General features: G+C 37.7%; 1 protein-coding gene across 6 annotated transcripts in view; it reads right to left on the bottom strand.

Annotated features, from left to right (window-relative positions):
* Positions 1-17,418, bottom strand: part of GRM7 (glutamate metabotropic receptor 7) — a 788,856-nt gene that overhangs the window by 501,621 nt on the left and 269,817 nt on the right. The window lies entirely within an intron of this gene.

Raw genomic sequence — 17,418 nt, 5'->3', positions numbered from 1 at the left:
TAGATTTTCAATCTAAGTACATCTGACTTTTAATCACACTCTTAACCATTATGAAACAGGAATATGCGGGTGTTCTATGGTTGTTTGGGGACACGATGAAAAATGCAAAAAAGAAAGAAAGAGAGGGAAGGAGGGAAGAATGAATACCAGGCACTGAATATTTTCCCACCTCTTTGTAGCAGTCTCTGTGTTCCTCCAAAGAACTAGAATAAAGCTTGATTTTTCTCCCAGACTAAGCCCCTTCTCTTTGAAGGAAAATAATAAAAGAGAAGTTAGTATTACCCTTATTCCCTTCTCTGATGATTCTACTCAGAACTTGAATGCTGCAAAAGCTAAAGCAAGTTGATCTTAAACCAGGTAATAGTTCTGCCCTATCAGAAAGAGATTTCACTTGAAACTCAGTGGTTTATTGTTTCTCATAGTAAAATTTTTCTTCTTAATTTAGGGAAAACACTCATTTTCGATCTCCCAACTCAATAGAACCAATGTGGCTTTGTCTTATACCAAACATATATCAATTGTGTCTCTATTTTAATCTTAATCTTTCTGTGACAAACACAAAAATCTATGAAACTCTACTTCATGTATCGAATGCAGTAAGCAAACCCTTTAATCTATGGGCAGAATTAGTTTAAACTTCAATTTAAGAAAACAAATTAGGTCTTGCTTTAAACAAACTCAACAGCACTGACAAAAAGAAAAATCACTAATTTTACAATCTTAAACCTAGTGTTAACACTGTATAAGCTTTCTAATCCATCATAAACTCTCAGCTAAACCAACCTTAAGAAATGAGGGAATACATGTGTCTCCAGCAGATTGCCATGGCAGTTTGTCCCCCAAGTATTACACTGGGTGAGATGAAAGGCTCTCTGGAGAGGTGAGATTTACAGAAAGATTTGAATGAAAAGGGCAAGTAGATTTATGGATTTTAGATGCCACAATTTTACTACATAAACAAGTGTTTATTTAGCATTTAATATTTCCATGGGACTGTGTTACAAGCTCTGGTCAGCATGCGGACTGGAAACGCCCAAGAATTTTCATTTCTCCCCTACCATTTCTAATATCTGTAGCTTCCCGTGAGGAGTTCAAAATCTTTCATGTTCTAACAGTGACAACATGAAACATATTTATAAGTCTCAGGAACAACACACAGGAGTGGAGATGAGCAGAAATGAACATAACAGAGAACCTTTACTGAGGGATGGGTTTGCCAGGCAGCTGGGCTTGGGAGGGGATATTCCAGGCAGAGGAAAGTAGCTGAGTCAAAGCCTAGAGGGATGGAATGTTTGGTGTTTGGGGACGGGCTTGTCCAAGGAAAATAAAGGACAAAGAAAACTAAGCCAGTGGCCAAAAGAAGTTGCGAGAAGGGAAAATAAATTTAAAACAGAATAAAGGGTCTTCAAACTTCTTTCTCTGTGTTAGCCTACTCATTGAACTTTGTTCCATAACAGAATTATAACCCACACCTAAGTATTTGCATTTCAGTTCTATATATGCTTACTCAGATCTTGGAAAAGTTGATATGTATATTTTTTTAATACTGTATGGTTTTATTTGTATGTGAAACATAAAAAACAACAACAACAAAATAACTGAGCCAACCAACCTACGCTGAAACAAACAGCTCATACAACTCACCATCAAAAAACCCCCAAACAACTCAATCAAAAAATAGGCATTATGCTAAGTGAAACAAGTCAGACAGAGAAAGGAAAATACTGTATTATATCACTTATATGTGGAATCCAAAAATACAACAAACTAGTGAATATAACAAAAAAGAAGCGGTCTCACAGATACTCCTCTTTTACACAGCATTTTCTCAACTGAACAATTCATGGTAGCTCTATAAAGCTAGTTTTACTAGAAACTTTTCTGTCTGTAATTGTCTCCCACAGTTTTGGGAAAGTGTTTTATTACGCTCCATGGCAAACACAACCAGAAGTTTCTCATCCCTATCCCAGCATGCAATGGGTCCCTGTCATTTTCTTTCTCAACAAGTCTCATTTCTTCTGGGCTTCAACACAGAATGTTCAGCCACCTTATTAAACTCATGCCCCTGCAGGGAAGAATTCAGGAACAAGCCCTGTCTACTGGCACGTCTTCATTTCAAAGAAAGTTTATTTATTCCCTTTATCAAAAACCCACAGCCACAAAGTTTGCCTTGGAGAAATTCTGGGATTGTAAAAACATGAAATAGCATTTCTTTTTCCAAGCTGCTCAGCACAAATGAGCAAAAGCCATTCTTATCATGTAAAAATGCTCCTCTTGACCCTTACCATTAGAATGAGTGCTCAGATATTGTGGGATTTTCCTGTAGTGGTGATAAATTCCCCCCTACTTGCATTTCTTATACCTTAAGTCATGGGGTAAGGTAGAGCTAACTGGATCACCTGATGATTGGAATCTGGCTCTTAATGAATCCTGTCACAGATGTAAAGCTTGGGAAATTGCATCCCCTATCTTTTTAGCAAGCCAGTGGTTTGGGGAATCATCTACAAATATTTAAGTAGTTAATGATTTCTCTTGAGGATCTGTTTAATGGAAAAGGAAAACACTTTTATTTCAGAAATTTAAGACAATTGCTTCAACTAGAACATTTTCCAATGTGCGTGATAAGGCATTACAGGGAGAGAGAAGAAAATCTACCATATCATATACGGTAGTGCACATTTGTCATGAGCACCAGTCACTCCTACTTGTCACTGTTTGGATATTAAGATCTGATGTTTGTCTTAGATGTCTATAATAACTCCACAAAAGTGTCTGGCAGAATTGTCAATCAACTGCAAAGGAATGTGCACATGATTAATGCCCGAGCATTGGTTTGCTTTCTCATTGGAATCTGAGTTTGGAGCACAGAACTGAAAGCCTAAATGGAGCTGGAGCTGATTCACCCTGTTGATGGTGACCTGAAGAGACAGATCTTCATCTCTTGCTTCCTGGCCTATTAGAGTAGACTTTTTTCCTGTCTGTTCCAAGCTTAGCTCTTTGTTCCTTCCTCTAATTCCGTGAGTTGCTTCATAACCTTCCAAATAAACCCATTTATTTTTTCTTTTCCATCTATTGTTGGTTTATGTTGCTTACACTCATTTTTTTTTTTCTTTTTTGGTAATTCTCAAACATTTTTGACCAAATTACTTAAATACTTACTAAAGAGTAAACAAATAAAAACAGCAACAACAAAACCACAATGATTAAAAACAACCTCCAAATAACTAGAAATTCTGTTATGACTCATGGCACCAGCTCTGTCCCTCTAGAGAATAATACAAGGTCATGATATAAAAATGTACAATACTCAGTATTTCACTGTGAACTAATTCATGCATTTTATACTTAGAAGGCTGACTTCAAGGCTAAAGTTGTTTTTTGTACACATTGAAATGTAAACAAGGTTTTATATTTTCACATAATAAATGTGCATAGGGGATGAGTTCCCCTTTAAAAGGAGTGGACACAAGCCAGGTAGCAAATAATAATTATCAGACAAAAACCAGTCAGACTGGGAATCAGACAGCTCAGTAGAAGAGTCTTACGCTGTCAATCCAGGTTGCCACCAAAAACCATTACTCTAACATGAATGCAGTTATCTAAGGCTGAGCAAATTTGTGCAGAGAAAATAAGCTACAGTTAAACCTAAGTTCACACTGTATAGGGAAACTGAAACTTTACTTTGTTCAGTAACATTAAGGGAGTACCTTGGAAAATACTGTGATCCAAAGAAAACATTAGAAGTAAAGGGGTTTATAACCAGGGACCATCACCTCCCTGGTTATAAACCCCTTTACTTGGGGCAGAGAATAATCATCACCTGATTATTCTCTGCCCCATGGCCTCCCCCTCATTTTCGGCATCTCGTGATCTTGACTCTACTCTAGTAATTTTCATCACTAATGCTTAGCCTCCAACCAGCATCTTCTGTCTGCTTTTCTGTTTGTCTCCTCAGTAAGCGATTTTTTTTTAGAAATTTAAAAATGTTTGGGATAGAGAATTACAATTTGGTTGAGTGTTCTATACAGATTTAGCAAAACATACAGAACAACTAGGAAATATGTGGAAGTTGATCCAGTACAAGTCTTCAAAAAGGCAATCACTTGAGTTAACGTATATATTTTCATTACAAAATATGCTTGTTCTATTTTTTCCTTTCAATTTAGATTTAGTATGCCCAAGTATAACTCATATTCAATTCTTTAAAAATATAGTAGGAGGAGTGATGTCAGCAACGTGGCTGAATAAGACGTCCCTCGTCATATCCCTCCCTCAATAACAACAATTTGTCATCCATCCACAGACAAAAGTGCCTTTGTCTGTGGGATACAGCACAATACACCAAAGGACCCACGAAGAGTCTAACCCACCCATGCATCAGGTAGTAAGGATACAGACCTTGGACATGGACCCTGCAGTGGCCCATGAACTGAATCCAGCTCTCCTTGGCCATGGCCCACGAGTCCCTGGAGAACACTGTCTTACAGAAGGCCCTACAGACAAGTGAGCCCTTGTGGAAGGTCAGACTTCCAGTGGAGAAGTTCCAGCACACCAGTTGAGTGACAAAATATGTTTGGATGCATTGGACAAGGTAGGAGAAACAGTTTAACTTTACTCACATCACCTCTCCTTCATGGAGGCACAACTCAGTGCCAGAAGAAACCTTCTTGGCCGATGATCTCTCCCAGGGCGGGGAGGAGAACATGGGAGTGAGCACCCAGCTCACTGTGTGGGACACTGCCAAAGAGGCCCAGTTCTATCTCACCCCATCCTGAGTACTGAGTTGCATGGCTGGAGGGATAAAAACACACTGGGAAAGAGGCAGATGGGACTCTCAGAAGGCATTAAAGGGATGTAGATCCTACTAAGTGCATCACAGACACCATCAAGAAGTCTACCCATGAACCGCCGGGGACAACTTGCCCACAGCAGTTGGGGTGAGGTGCATGGAGCCCCCCCTGCACTCCATGTACCTCACCCCCACACCCCAAACTGTGACTGGCTCTCTATTTGTGCCCCTGATGATGGCAAGCATGAGCTTTGGCAGACATCTAGTGAACTTGTGTGTACAAAGCCAATAAAAATCTGTGGACCAGGGAGAGACCACAAACTTGAGCTTTAGCTCCACCCTTTGGAAAGCAAAAGGGAATCTGCCAGCACCCAGCATGGTGTGTTGAAGGCCTAGAAAAGACATATAAGCTTAAGAATTCTGCCGCAAGAGGGAGCAAGAAGCATGGATCAGGCATATCCACAGAAGGACCAAGAAAGCCTCAGACTTCCCATCATGACTGATGGAAGTTATTTCTCTCCTGAAGTCAGTTAGTAATTACTAGAGGAGGTGACTGCAACATCAAATGCAAATACAACACTGTAAGACTTCAAGAAACATAAAAAATAAAGGAAAGATGACACCACCAAAGGATCACAATAATCTTTGAATAGCCAATCCCACAGTCATGGAGATCTACAATTCAGCCAATAAAGAATTCACAATAGCTCTTTTGAGGAAGATCAGTGAGGTACAAGAAAACACAGACAATTTGATGAAGTCAGAAAAAACAACACAGAAACAAAATGAGAAGTTTAACAAAGAGAAATCTTAAGAAAGAACCAAATAAATTCTAAAGCTAAAGAATATAATGAATGAAATTTTAAAACGCAATAGAGAACATCAATAGCAGAATGAATCGAGCAGAAACAAGAATCTATAGATTAGAAGACAGAAACTTTGAAGTTAGCCAGTTAGAGGAGAACAACAACAACAAAAATAAGAAAGAGGAAAGGATATGTGATCTACCAGATACCATCAAAAGAAGCAATATGTGAATTATTGGAGTGTCAGAAGGATAAAAGATGGAGAAAAGGGTACAAAGTTTTTTTCAAAAATAATGACTGAGAACTTCCCAAATCTGGGAAGTGATTTGGATATCCAAGTTCATGAAGCTTATAGGTTGCCAAATGATTCACCTCAAAGAGATCTTCTCCAAGATACTTTATAATAAAACTGTCAAAAATCAAAGACAAAGAAAGAATCTTAAAGACAGCAAGAGAAAAAAGCTTGTAACTTACAAGGAAACCCCCATAAGATTATCACTGTATTTTTCAGCAGAAATCATAAAGGGCAGGAGAGATTGGAAGGATCGATTTAAAGTGATGAGAGAAAAAAAATGCGAACTAAAAACATTCTACCCAGCAAAACTGTCCTTCAGAAATAAGGAAGAGATAAAGACTTTCCTAGATAACCAAAATCTGAGGGAGTACATAACCATTAGAACTGCCTTACAAAAAATGCTGAAAGGAGCTCTTCAACCTAAAGTGAAAGGAAGCTAATTAGTAACATGAAAATGTATAAAAATATATAGCATACTAGGAAAGGTAAGTATGTAATCAAATTCAAGTATGGAGTCAAATTCAGAATACTTAATACTGTAATGTGGTGGTGTTTTAAACACTTAACTCTAATATAAAGGTTAAAATTAAAAAGTATTTAAAACCTATAGCTACAATAGTAGGTTAATAAATACATGATATAAAAATAGGTAAACTGTGATATCAAAAATATAAAAAAGGGGCTTCCATGGTGGCGCAGTGGTTGAGAGTCTGCCTGCCAATGCAGGGGACACGGGTTCGAGCCCTGGTCTGGGAAGATCCCACATGCCGCGGAGCAGCTAGGCCCGTGAGCCACAATTACTGAGCCTGCACGTCTGGAGCCTGTGCTCCACAACAAGAGAGGCCGCGACAGTGAGAGGCCTGCGCACCGCAATGAGGAGTGGCCCCCACTTGCCGCAACTAGAGAAAGCCCTGGCACAGAAATGAAGACCCAACACAGCCTTAAAAAAAAAAAAAAAAAAAAAAAAAAAAAAAGTGTACAGAGTAGAATTTGTACGAAGCGCATCACTGTATATCAGCTTTTTAGAAAATAACCCTCGTGATCCTTATACGGAGCAAAGGAGTAACTACATTTTTGCTAAAAAATTTTGACCAGAAGAAGCTATAATTTTTGTGGCCTCTAGGATTAAGACATTGAAAACAACATATTTCTATATAATTAGTCACCATACATCAAACTTTCTGTAGTTTTAACTCTGACAATTTCATCTTTCCCAAGGGAATTTATCTTCTTTCATAAAACATATGCTGGGTATGCCCTTGTGATGTTGATTTTTTAAACTTTCAAATTTAAATCCAAAGGATCACTAATACCTTAGGAAAATTAACCTTTTTTATATGTCGACATTTTTAGTAGGCATCATTTATTTTTAAGCTCTTCTAAATATATACCTTGAATTTTTCTCTTGAGACCTTCATCATTATTATGATGACTTCACTTTTAATGTTTCCCCTTGTATGTAAAAGCCTACGTTGTAACCTATATGCTAGTTTCTCAAAGGGTCATCCTACTACCATGGCTTGTAGAGTGTGAGGACATCCCAGTCATACCTACCCAAAAAGGAGCTTGCTTGATAAATAATACCACCTCTAAAATATTAATGCAATGGAATAATGCCATCTAATAATTATTGGCAATATGTTTTAAGTGCTTGCTATTTATGACATCCAGCCAAAAGAGTAACAAGAAATGTGAAGAACTGGGAAAAGGCAAATTTGGAGCTACACAAGGTCACAGTATTTCCGTCAGTTAATGCAGTACATCTTTAGGATGGCTACTATTACTGCCAGAGATCTTGATCATCTAGCTGTCCTTCAGTTTGCCTGGGGAGCGCTAATGCAATTGATGTGGGGCTTTGGAGAATTTCCTATAATCTCTTGAAAGATTTAACAGCAGGGATCCATTTGCCAAATAAAAGGTAAACAGATCCCTCTGTGCAGGTCTCAAAGGGGCTACATTTACACGCGTGGAGCTGTTCAAAATACAAAATACTTTAGGAAAGAGTTGAGCTCCAGTAAATAGATATTTTCCAAGGAAACTTTTATTAATTTAATGTTTCTTGGACTGGAGTGTCCTTCTATTTTTCAGACCTACCCATCTGACTAATTCCAGTGCCCACCTCCTTGCGTCTGTTCTGATGAGCACTGCATTTCTCTGTGTGGGTGCCTATACTTGCCTGTTCCAGTGGAGTGGAACACTCTGGCAAAGGCAACCCAAAAGGCAGCATTTTTTTAGACTGTGACCACCCCACCTTTTGGTTAGATCACTGAAATTACATTGGGAAATAACTCTTTCTCACTGTGCACAGCCTTAGCGGGACTCAAAATCAAGGTGCCCTACTTTCCCACAAGCAAAACATAGGTAGGCCCCATAAGCACTTAAACTTAGGTTTTATATAGTTCCCTCCTGTTCTATAAGCTAACTAATATTCTTCCAATATTTTATCTCTTTTGCTGACATTTATCAAAACCTATGAGATTCAAAACTGGGAGTCTTTCCCAATGAACATTTTTGTAAACCCTGGGAAAAGAAAGGTTCACTTGAAGGCTAATGTTAAGTGTCATTAAACAGGGAGAATAAATCAAACTTTCTGGCCTGTGAAGTTTAGTGGTATAATGATAACTATAACAAAAGCATGGTTACTTTCTGAAGTAAGCTACCCCAGAACAATGATTCTCTTCCCCTCTACTCAACTGACCAAGAAATTCTATTGTTCAAAAGAATTTTCTGGATCTGAGCCTCTACTCCAATATTAAAAGATGACCTATGTTCCTTTTCACTAAACCTTTAACTTCAATGCCAGAATCCCAAGTCCTTTTTCTCCTTAGCACATGCAACATATGGTAACCATACCCAAGTCAATGAATAAAGGAGGGGTTCATTTTATCTTCAGATCTTTTCACATTCCTCCACATTGCTCGGGTGCAGTGAAGGTAAGTGGAAGAGATGAGGAGGAACTGCTAAGATATGCTTTTTCACTGTCTATGTCTCCGTGCAGCAAAAACACTCATTTATCATCCATGTTAGTCCCACTTCAACAATGACGTTCTACTGCCTAGAGGAAGCCCATCTTTGCCATCAGGGTGATATGGATCTGAGGATTCTCTAAATCAAGGGAGACTATTTTTCTCAATAAATATATGATGACTTTATAAACCAAAGCAGCAGGATGCTGGCTCCCAGTCAGTTACTGTAGGAGTTAGGGCCGGAACAACAAGTTCTTAGCCCAAAAGCCAAAGCATATTCTGCAATACTTCTTACGTTGGGTCAAAGAGCACTTTCCATCTAGTAATTTCAGTCAAAATTTTTTCAAAGTGATGCTATTTCTCTTATACCATTTAAAAATTTAAATACCATTAAACAACTTTATTTGGGGTTTTTAACATGACTCTTTTCCTAAAATGTCATGCACCACCCTATTTAGGGCAGCCTTGTCTGCTAACTTCTACTTAACCTTTGCTGCTTAGCTAAGCATCTACCTTCTTCCAGAGTTCTCCTTTGCAGCATGCCCCAATAAGGCTGTGTTCACTGCTCTACTTATGTATTTCTAGTCTTAGAAAGCAGATCTTTTTTTTTGTCTTTTTGTTGTTACTACTATAATTATTACTTATTTTTATCCTGGAAGAGTATCTCACCCAAAGAAAGTACTCAGATATTCAATGTATGAGTGTAGGCCTATCACCAGATTTCTTTCCCTATTTTTCTTCTATAATGTCAGTTTATTATAGCCAATTAATGATAACTTTAGAAAACCAAAATTGGAAAATCTTCCAACAGTTTTACTGTACCAACTACAAACTTGGAGTCATCGCCTCTTATGTTACTAGTAGAGTATTTTTAAATTCAGCGTGCATTTATTGAGCCTAATCTTTGTTGGACATTATCCTCGAGTATGGAAAGTCAAATATAACATAATTCCTGCCCTCAATAAACTTACATTCTAAAATAAATGAGTCATGGATATGAAATGTACAGTGTGAGGAATATAGTCAATAACTATGTAATATCGTTGTATGGTGACATACTGTATGTAACTAGACTTATCATGGTGAACATTTTGAAATGTACAGAAATACTGAATCACTACATTGTGTGACAGGAACTGACATAGTGCTGTAGGTCAATTATACTTCAAAAACAAACAAACAAACTCATAGAAAAACAGGTCAAACTTGTGGTTACCAGAGGCAAGGGGTGGAGGGAGGCAGAACTGAATGAAGGCAGACAAAAGGTACAAACTTTCAGTGATAAAATACATAACTGCTGTATGTTATACATGAGAGTTGATAAGAGAGTAGATCCTAAGTGTTTTCATCACAATTTTTTTTCTATTTCTTTAATTCTGTATCTATATGAGATGATGGATGGTCACTAAACTGACTGTGATAATCATTTCATGATGTTTGTAAGCCAAATCTTCATGCTGTACACCTAAAACTTACATAGTGCTGTATGTCAATTATACCTCAATAAAAAAGGAAGAAAAAAATAAAAATAAGCTCACATTCACATGGGAGACGATGAGATAGATTACAATGATCACAGTAACATGCAACAAATTCCATGACAGTTATGCACAAGGTGTTACAGAACTCATAGAAGTAACACTCTTCAATTACATTAATGAAGGTAAAAGCCAAACGTCTGAAGTAAAGTCTCTCTAGATTAAGTAGAAAAACATTTATTTAAATTATTTTGGATAATCTGCAGAATCACCGGGGAGACCAGGGAACCAAAGTTACAAAATGAGTTGGAACAAAGGATCACTAGGCTGTCAGAATCAAAGCTAAAACAGTACCACAGAACCAAGTTAGCTGGGGCACTGCTGCTGCTACTCTTGGAAATGGGAAGCTGGAGATTACACTACTGCTGCCATTTCATGCTGGATAACACATCTACCCCTGGAACACGGATATCACTGCTGCTGCTGTCAACAAGATGGGTTTTCCATGGCCCCTGCTTCTTTGTGTCCCTAGCTCTTGATCCATCTATGGTGGGTATGTCTGGGTGTGTCTGATTAGCCGAGACTGGGTGACATGGCTGTGCCCTAGCTTCGAAGGAAGCTGGCGACATGAATATCTGGCCTCTTAGGAGTGATATGCAGCCTCATTCTCTCATCAAGACTTGATCGATTGGTCATTCTCCATGAATTTATTCATGGAGAGGGACTTTAAGGTGCTGTGCTATTTAAAAAGACAAATGTACACACTGTGATGCAAAATAGGACCATGAAGGAAGACTAAGTCAGGGATAACTTTTTTTTCCCAAGGAGTTATGTTTTGGAAAAATAGATTGTAGTTAGCTGGTAACCCACACAGAAAGCAAAGCGTTAGCAAAGGCACAGAATATCCTGAAACCCACAGAAGTTAGACTGTGGTGGGGCAAGGAGTGTGTGTATGGGGACCTGAGGTGGGAATTAAAGATGGCAGGCCTAGTGTGGAGTGAGATGGGTGATTAAATCAGACACCAGGTCAGAAAGGACCTATATTCCATGCTAGACACATTTTACTCAATCCTCTGGGGTAAGGGAAGCCAGGAACAGATAAGAGAATGGCTGTATTTGTATTTTAGAAAGATGATCATTTTAGTAAAATGGATACTATATTGGAGGAGCTAATCTGGAGGCATGAGTAACTGTAGCTGTAAATCACGGTGAATAAAGTGGAGCCCAGAACTAAAGTAACTGTAAAGATAATGGGGATGAGGGGACATGCTCAAGATGTGCTAAAAGATCCAGTATGGGTTAAAATCTAAAATGTGGTGCTAACCACTGAGGGTCCAGAAATTAAAATAAAATAATAAAGCTTCTTATTGAGGAACTTACAGTTTAGTTTTAAGCACAACTGAAAATAGATGATATCATGAGAGTGCTTGTGATTTTGTATTTTGAAATTAAGTCCTTATTCAACACCTGTATTTAAGCTGGGATCGCTAAACAGTTCATTAAGGAAACACTCCAACCAGACGTTAAAAGGTCTCAGAATTTTCTATATTCACCATGATATAGACAGAGACAAAAAAAAAAAACAAAAAACTGGAAAATCCTCAAATTTAACACAGATACCTAAGTGGGGGTATTGGGAATTATAGCCTTGTTGCATCACACTGCTGTAAATTTTGTGTGGAGACAGTAACACGGAAGAATAAAGTAGATTTAGGGCGGGGGTAACTGTGACGTACCAGAGCAAACAGATCTAGGATACAATTTTTGTGACCCACAAGTCACAAAATTATATATCCTAAAAATTATGTATCATAAGTCCTCCCTCTACATGCCTTTTTCTCCCTAAAAGGCAAAGGGAAAAATACAACTGTTCCTTCCTTTTCTCTTTCCTTTAACAAATATTTGCTGAATGCCTTGTAAACGCCAAAAGTTAGGCTAGATGATAGGGTCCCAAGGCAAAGTCCTTGACCTCACAGAGGTTACAGTCAGGTGGGGAAGACTGACAACAACCCAACGAAAGAGAGCACTGCATCTGTGAAGCAAAGAATAAGAATAAGAACAGAATCCTATAATGAACAAATCCAACTAGTTCCTAAGGTCTAGAAAAAATGGAGGACTGAATAATAGTTACTAATAGTCAATTAAATCTTCACCTAGTTATGCTAGGTAAGAATATTCTAGGTCAAGAAAAAGTATTAAATAAAAACAAGTTCTAGAGTTTACCTGATTAATAATGAGAATAACTGAAATAACTGTATTAAGTGATTGGCATGAAATATCAAAAGATAGCTCAAATATTCTTTCTGGTTTTGAACAGTTGATATGTCTCACGACACCATGGCAGTAACAAATCATGACTATTTTTGTCATATTGTGAAGCAGTGGTCATGGGATTCTCCTGAAAATTGTCTGGCAGACTAGAAGAGTTGTATGTGATGTCCTTACTCTTGTAAACCTTGACCCAAATTTGGTTCAAATGATCTGGACTATATTAGTGACTTACGATATCATAAGCATTTCCTTTGCCCCTCACTTAGAAAAAGGAGTCTTTATGTCTAATTTACTCTGTTTAGTTTATTATGTTGACATGAATTTTAAAGCATATTGGGAGTGAATAGTCTCTCATTCTCTGTGATACTAATCAATAAATTGCTTTTGTCGATACTGCATGTGCATCCATTCAAATATAGAGGGCGATTTTTGGAAATGTAACTGTTTTGCAACAATCTCATCATCTGAGAAAATCATGTTTCAGTCCTTTCTGCAAGTTCAACAAGGAGCAGCATCCAGGCATATTTAAATATCTCATGACTATACATGAGAGGAAAATTACTGAGGTTTTCTGACAGCTTAGAGAAACTGTATGTAAGCCCTCAAGTCCCAGACAAATTAGATGGCCCCCTGCTGAAGGATGGCTTCTTTGTCTGACATCATTGTCTTGATTGTTCTATCAGAGTCTGACAAAGGAGCGTGCACCCCATGTTCTATGCCTACATGCATAGTGGAGATCCTTCAGGCTCCAGTTTTACAAGCAGCCTTTGGTTCAGGACTTAAGTCTAAACTTTGGAACTAAAGCATTTTAACAGAGTGAAGCTCTTACAGACATTTATAAAGAAGAAGAACCACAATCTTCAAAGTCAAACTGTTTAGAAAGAATGGAAGTAACTCCTTGGAACCTTCCAGCAGAACACAGAAACAACATCGAGCTTATGCTCGTGCTCTCCCCCCACCCTCACACACACACACCACATACATAGGACAACCTGAGTAGCTCACTTCCTTTTCTTGTTATGCTTCTTATATGATGGAAGCATATTAGTAAGAATAGCAACCATAACTCAAAAAGACACATGCACCCCAATATTCGTTGCAGCACTATTTATAATAGCCAGGTAATGGAAGCAACCTAAATGCCCACTGATAGACGAATGGATAAAGAAGATATGGTACATAAATACAATGGAATATTACTCAGCCATAAAAAGGAACGAAACTGGGTCATTTGTAGGGACGTGGATGGACCTAGAGACTGTCCTACAGAGTGAAGTAAGTCAGAAAGAGAAAAACAAATATCGTATATTAACATGTATATGTGGAATCAAGAAAAATGGTACAGATAAACTGGTTTGCAAGGCAGAAATAGAGACACAGATGTAGAGAATGTATGGACACCAACGGGGGAAAGCAGGGGCGGGGGGTGGTGGTGGGATGAACTGGGAGATTGGGATTGACATATATACACTAACATGTATAAAACAGATAATAAGAACCTGCTGTATAAAAAAATTAAATTAAATTAAAAAAGGAATAAACATACATCCCCAAAACAAAAAACCCCAAAGATAAATAAATATTATTCAAATTAAGAAAAAGAATAGCAACTCAGCTATTCTATTACATATATAAATATATGCATATTTATATATAAATATATATAAATAACCTTTGAGTTATAACTAAAGGCAAATGTTATCTATCACTAGTTATTTTCAAACTTTTGAAACTCAAGCAATAATGCTACTGATTTATAGGAAACTAGTGCAGAACACTAAGAATTAGGTGTCACTGGGTGTTGTGTTCCCATACATGATCTTATTTATTTTACCAATCTGATCATCATTAATCTCATTCTCTATATTAGGAATCTGAGGCTTGGAAAGTTCAATCATGTGTCAAAAGTTGTACAGCACAGAAGCAATGGAGCCCATTATTCAAATCCAGGTCTTTCTGATACCTCAGTGCTTGCTTATGTATATGCCACACTGCCTCTCCCACAGATACACCTTGGCTTGTATCTTTCTTGAGGGTAAGGTTCTAGAAGCAGCAGGCAAAGGAAAAAAGTAAACATTCAAAATTACCCTTGAAAATTCCCTAAAATTCCCTAAGTATGCATACTTCCCCGAAATTCCAAAAGGGCAAATTTAAAAAATTCTTTTTCTTTGTATTCTGAATTAGAATATATTGCTGTTTCTTTGACTAAAAATCAGAGGAAGTAGTTGGATTCTTCTTAGAGGTCGTGGAATATGAATCTGTATCTCTATACACTGGAATCACCTTTGGGTTAGCAAGATGCTCACGATATGAGAGGCCCACAGAAGTGACACCCACTGAAGAAACGATGGAATCATGTTTCCCATCTCAGGTGTTTTCTGAAGTAATACACACACTGAGTAAACTTACCATACTCCATTTCAATTATAATTTTCCCTCCTCTTTATCTCCTCTTTTTTGAAGGGATGGGTAGGGAGTTGAACGAAGGGGTGTTTGTTAAGCACACAAGTGAATTCACTTAAATTAATTGCACATATGCTACGGTTCCAAAGAAATTTAATATAAATACACGTCAACTATCATAATACTTAAGGTGAAGAAGAACTGATTGCAAGACATTACCTGAACCCTCAATGTTTTCTGGCATTTCAGCAGCTGGCTGTATAGTTACACTCATCCCCAAATTCAAAGGCTTTCAGATTGAAGGATTTCATCCAAAATGGCTGCCAATAATACAATTTTATTTTTGAGTTGGGTCATTTCAATATATTGATATGATTAGCTAAAATTATGAGCTGGGGAGCCCAGACCATATTACCAAAACTTCTCTTTTTTGAAGAGTCATACAGCAGACTCATATCTTAAGTTTTCGCTAAGCGACACCAGGAATAAACAACCTTATGAAACTCACCACTGACCTGTCTATAGAATAGTCTTTTATAAAGGCCAACATTTGTCTTGATCCTGTCCTTATTGAACAATCAACATGATTTTGACCTTCTGAACACTGTACATTTTGTAACAAACTGGGTAGTGTCCTTTGCTTTGTCCAGTACAAAGTGCAGTATTAAATTTGAGATCCACTTGCAGCAATTATGTAGAACAAGAAGGTATTTGAACTTTATTTCTGAGCTTTATCTTACTATTTTACCCATATTTTCTCTTCATCTTGTCTTACCTATTGGCTATTATGCCCATATTTTAGATATGTCCTTAAGTGGGCCTCTCACATTATTGTGGTCAAAGCAGTAGTCAAAGAAACAAAGAAAGAAACAAACACATAGCTATCAAAAGTGGTTAGGCTTTTCTTTAAAGATTCATGAATTCAGTTGTTAATGAGTCTTATAAGTCACAGCATGCAAGACGCAAGGCCAGAGTTAAGATTTCTTCCCTAATCAGAAAGTTTCTCGCTGAATTATACCAGAAATGTTTCCCTTAGAAACAAAGCAGCTGGGACTACAGTAGTGACTCAGACAGACACCATCTCTCTTAGAGTCTATGGGACAAGACAGAAATCAACAACAGCAGCAAATTATGCTAATGAATGATAACTATTGTGGGAGGAGCCAGTAGAAACACAAGACCAAGCAGACAGAATCCAGGAAGTTTTGTGTGCACGTTTGCTTGAACCTAGAAATGGCGTTTAGGATGAGCCCTGTAAATGACTAGGAGCTCGGCAGTCAAAGGTGTTAACAGTGACAGTATTTCAGCCAAAAGGAAGAGTACAAAGACTGACCCAGCCCTCCAATGAAATTTTCAAATTAGAGATCATGATAAGGTGCTGAGTTAAAAGCACAAGATTCACAAACAAGTTGGGGCTTCCTTCTTTCAGTAGCCATGTAAAGACACACCATCTATATGCGGGAGCATTACATGCCTGAGGATGTCTGTAGTCTGAAAGCAAAATACTTAAAGCCATGTCTTCAGGATTTATGACATCTTTCCTCGTGAAAAGAACCTCTGTCTCTACTGCCTTGCTTGTTTGTTTGCTTTATGGTTAGGTTAACTATTCTGGTCAATGACAAGTTGGATAATATTCTTACCATCAAAACTGAGGACCAGACTTTAGCCTAAGAGCTTTTTAGGAATATCCAAGCATGCATTTAAAAAAAAATAAATATGTTTACTAGATCCAATACTTCCATATGGGGAAGCCTGCGTATTTATTGTCATGATTCCTAAGTTTGAAGATGTTGTCTCGTTTTTTCAAAATCTGCCCGATGGAAGGCAGCTGGCCAAACATTCAAACCCATTACCTCCATTTTGAGCTTAATAAACATACATAAAAGAATCTTCTCCAAATGCCACCTAACAGAACTGTCTTTTTCTCAAAAGAATCTAAAGTTTCAAAGACTATTTGTCTAAGTACATTCTACTGCCTGGATTATTTACTTAATTTTGTTTTGGCCAAGTCATTCAGAGCCCTCAGTGTCATTCCCCTTCAAAGCAAAGTGTCCCTGTGGTTGGGTTCTCATAATTTAAACAATTCTCTCCATTTTGGAGAGCGGCGGAGAGAAAGGACACATGAAGAGGCACATTTAGCCACACCTGCTCATGTTTCCATATACAGCCTGCAATCCACACTATTATCTATTACACAGAAGTCAGATATCAATTTTAGTACCTATTTTTTTCTCTCCATTTCTTCCACTAATACTTAAAGGGATTTCAGTTTCATAGTTTTGAAAATATTCTCTTCCAAAACAACAAAGCGTTTTAAATGAAGACTTTGCAAATTTACTTCACAGGCAAGGGGAAACATGAGCGTAGGGATAGGGCGATTACCAATAGTGTTTGTTTAATAAAGATTGAA

This window comes from Balaenoptera ricei, chromosome 11 (assembly GCF_028023285.1).
Source record: "Balaenoptera ricei isolate mBalRic1 chromosome 11, mBalRic1.hap2, whole genome shotgun sequence".
NCBI classification, from domain to species: Eukaryota; Metazoa; Chordata; class Mammalia; order Artiodactyla; family Balaenopteridae; genus Balaenoptera; species Balaenoptera ricei.
The sequence above is the reverse complement of the archived record's forward strand: the minus strand, read 5'-3'. Positions and strand labels throughout refer to the sequence as shown.